Raw genomic sequence first — 4,670 nt, 5'->3', positions numbered from 1 at the left:
AGGGGTTCTTTAATTCACAATTATGATATTAAAAGTTCTGACAGAATGTAAATAATTTATAAGTAAAAGTAACACTTGTGAATATTAGATGCATTGAGATGTTGACAGGTACATAAAACTGATAACTTTCCTATCTTTTGGGTGATTTCTTCATCAAGATAGAGTACACACACACACACACACACACACACACACACACACACACACACACACACAAACTCCCAGCTGTGTAGTTCAGAAAAGCTGGGGATCCAGAAGATTGCATGTGTTGTGAAGCAGCCATTAAAAAGTTGAGTACATTGTGCTCAGCAGTGTGTCCTGTCACTGGGTGGTCAACTCTGTTCTTAGCCATTGTTTCATTCTTTGGCAGTGGCCATCATTTTGTGTGGGCAGTTGCTTTGTGGCCATGCCCACATAAAAAGGCTGTACAGAAATTACAGTACAGATTAACTGTCAGGAGACATCTGCCAGGTATCTGACTTCTCCCTGACATAGTGATCCCCAGAAGTCCAGTATAGCTTCCAGTCCCTGCTCAAATCCTTGGACCCACCCGAGTATCCACCCCTTCCCCCCCCCCCCTCCCCCCCACCTTCCTAAAAAAATCTCTCTCTCCCCCTCACTATAATGCCCTGCTCTTTCTCCCCCCGCCCCCCCCCCCCCCCCCCCACGTTTTCCATCATAGCCTAGCCTCTCATATTAAAGATACAAACCAATTCCTTCACTGACAGTCATCCATACCACCTGGATCACTGCTCATCACAGTCAATGCTGCCCCTCTATGCATCAACATCCCCATTTGCCCATGCCTGTAGCTTTGCTGCTATCAACCACTACCTTTTCTTAATGGTCTGACTCAAAACCACCACCTCATTCTCTACACAAGCAACTAACTACATTTTAACACATAACTACCACTCCTGTGAGAGGAAGATATGCAACCAGATCCATGGCATGGTCTTTGAACACCCACATGGCACTGTCCTATGCCAATTTGTTTATGGACCATCTAGAGGATTACCTCCCTAGCCTCCCAAAACTCCAAACCCCTCGTCAGGTTAAGGTTCTTTGGCGATTTCTTCATTATGTGGACCCAAGGCCTTGACACCCTGTCCTCATTCACTTCAGCTGGTCTTTTGCAGCCTAATGTGCCATCCTGCTGGATGTTTACCTTCACCTCTCTCATGGCTCCATCCCAGACATCAGTTCGTATCAATGGTCACTAATTGTCAGTAGTATGTGCATTTTTGCAGGTGTCATCTCTTTCACAACAGAAAATCGCTCCTTATATAGTCTAGTCATATATGGATGGTGCACCTTGTCTAGTATGCTGAAGTTCACTCTCAAGTGTTCATAGACAGGCACTATCCCCCTACCCTAATTTACAGACATATTTCCTATGCCATGTTCTCACGTACCCTTCATCATTCCACCATACTGAACAACCAACTGTGAAGGTTGCACCATCCTCATCACCCAGTATTGTGCCGGACTGGAACAACTGAACCGTACCCTGAGGCAGGCTTTGACTACTGACTGTTGCCTGGAAATGAGGATCATCTGCCATGCTTCAAATCTGGTCTCACTGAGCGAGGTGGCGCAGTGGGTTAGCACACGGGACTCACATTCGGGAGGACGACAGTTCTCAATCCCGTGTCCGGCCATCCTGATTTAGGTTTTCTGTGATTTCCCCTAGATCACTTCAGGCAAATGCTGGTATGGTTCCTTTGAAAGAGCACGGCCGATTTCCTTCCCCAATCCTTACCTAATCTGCGCCTGTGCTCCGTCTCTAATGACCTCGTTGTCGATGGGACGTTAAACACTAATCTCCTCCTCCTCCTCCTCAAATCTGGTCAGTACCGTGGTCTGCCCCTCTACCACACCCACTCAAGATACTTTGTTAGGTGGATCATATACCTGGGGGATACTAAGGTGTGAGACCGTACAGTTCACCCTCCTGACACATCTTACTCCAATCCTGTCACAAATGTAACCTATCCCATAAGAGACAGGCCCACGTGTGAAGGCAGCCACAGTTACTGCAGAGCATTTATTCTGGCATGATCAGCATTTGCTGCCTCCCTCTGAGCTGTAAGCCAGACTCCCTTTCTTCTCCACCTCCCCCCCCCCCCCCCCCCCAGTTTCTGTCTTCTTTCTTCCCTCACCCACTGCACCACACACAATCCTTCCATGAAAAAGGTTTGTCCCCAAGTTCCAAGTTGCCAAAGTCTTCTGTCTTGTTTATGTACCAGGTCCATGAGTCATCACCTCTAATATTAAATTATTTAATTAACAATTATGTAATTGTGTGTATATTGGTTGCTGCTAAACTACAGACATAACAGAATTAAAAATATAAAAGTAATAAATAAATTATTTAATTAACAATTATGTAATTGTGTGTATATTGGTTGCTGCTAAACTATAGACATAACAGAATTAAAAATATAAAATAATAAATAAATTATTTTTGAGGCAGAAAGAAGCTCCAATTAATGAAGGGAAGATAATGCGCGAAGTCTCTGGCATTAAAATTTCAATTAATTTCCTTTTTGAGAGACACACAGAGAGAGAGAGAGAGAGAGAGAGAGAGAGAGGAAAGGTGAAAGGAGCATAGAAGATTCAGATATTCAGATTCAGGGCAGAAAATACCAGGTCTGAAGTAGAGCACAGAATACACAGTATTTACATATTCTTAAGCATCTAAACATCACCCTTCCTCCAGGGTCTGTTTCAGTAACTGGCCAACAGCATTTGCATTAATATTTAATATAAAAGATTATAACAGATGAACTTTGCCTTTGGCTGTGAAGACAAAATGATTGATTACAAGGCTATCAAAGTGTACAGCTACTTAATATTTCTCTGATCTTGGCAGTGTTCTTGAGGGAATAACTATCAAAATGTTGATCTCTAGTTGCAGTCCACATGTATGGCAGTTCATACAGTCATTCAGTGCTTTCAGCGTGTATTCTATCCCTGTACCTGATGGTCACTGTTCACCATGTCACCATAGGACAGGAGTACATTTAATCATTTAATTTCACACATTAAAAAGACAATTACAAAGGATTACTGAACTCATCATAAAAATGTTTGCCTAACATCATCGAAAATAAATAACACGACCACTATGAAACAGCTTTCAAAAAGGAAGATCATGCTGCGGTGGCTATTTTTAATTGAAATTACTAATAGAAAAACATAGAGAATGCAATCTGGAAACACACATTGCTTTCGCCAACTTCAGAAAAGCTTTGATGAAGTCAACACAAACAATTTATTACAAATTCTAACAGACGATCATGTTCCCCAACAATTTTAGTGGTGGATATAAACAAAATTTCCAAAATAAATTGAATCTGCATCAAGAAAGAAGACAATTAATCATAGTGGGATAGAATACGTGCAAGAACATGGCAGTGATGTGGTCTTTCACCAGGCTTGTTACATGAATAAAATCATCCAAGAGTGGAGACAGAGAGACAATACTACATGGTTTCATTGAAATCATAACACATAGTTAGATGATTTATTTTTTGCAAGTGATTAAGCTCTTTTAGCACCTTCAGAGGATGACTTGCATCTACATCTACTTCTATATGATTACTCTGCAATTCACAATTAAGTGTCTGGCAGAGGGTTCCTCGACTACCTTCAAGCTATTTCTCTGCTGTTCCACTCTCAAACAACATGCAGGAAAAACAAACAAATCTTTCTGTGCGAGTTCCTGATTTCTCCTGTTTTTATCATGATGATAATTTCTCGCTATGTAGGTGGGTATCAGCAGAAGATTTTCAAAATCAGAGGAGAAAGTTGGTGATCGAAATTTCATGAGAAGATTCTGCCCACAGTGAAAAACACCTTTGTTTTAATGATTGCCCCTGCAGTTCACATATTGTGTCCATAGCACTCTCTTCGTATTTCGCAATAATACAAAATGAGCTACTCTTCTTTGAACTTATTTGATGTTCTCCCTCAGTCCCATCTAATGCATATCTCACACCACACAGCAGTACTCTAGAAGAGGGTGTACAAGCATGGTGTAAGCAGTCTCTTTAGTGGACTTGTTGCACTGCCAATAAATCACAGTTTTCAGTTTGCTTTCACACAACATTACCTGTGTGATCATTCCAATTTAAGTTATTTGTGATTGTAAATCCTAAGTATATAGTTGACTTAACAGCCTTTAGATTTTTGATTTATCGTGGAACTGAAATTTAGTGGACCATTTTAGTGCTCACGTGGGAGACTTCACACTTTCCATAATATAGGGTCAATTGCTACTTTTTGTAGCATACAGATACCTTGTCTAAATCATATGGCAATCTGTTTTGGTCATCTGATGACTTTATGTGATGGTTAATGACAGCATCAACTGCAAATCTAGAGGACTGCTTATATTGTCCCTTAAATTGTTTATATAGATCAGGATGAGGAACACCAGATATTACTTCTGTTTTATTCAATGATTTTCTCACAGGAAATCACAAATCCAGTCACACAACTGATAAGACAGTCCATAGGCAAGCAATTTGGTTAGAAGTTGCTTGTGAAGAACGGTGTCAAAAGCCTTCTGGACATCTAATATATAGAATTAATTTTAATGTTCACTATCGATAGCACTCATTACTTCATGAGAATAAAGAACCACTTGTGCTTCACAAGAATAT

The sequence above is a fragment of the Schistocerca piceifrons genome, chromosome 6, assembly GCF_021461385.2.
Source record: "Schistocerca piceifrons isolate TAMUIC-IGC-003096 chromosome 6, iqSchPice1.1, whole genome shotgun sequence".
In the NCBI taxonomy this organism is placed as follows: Eukaryota; Metazoa; Arthropoda; class Insecta; order Orthoptera; family Acrididae; genus Schistocerca; species Schistocerca piceifrons.
The sequence above is the reverse complement of the archived record's forward strand: the minus strand, read 5'-3'. Positions refer to the sequence as shown.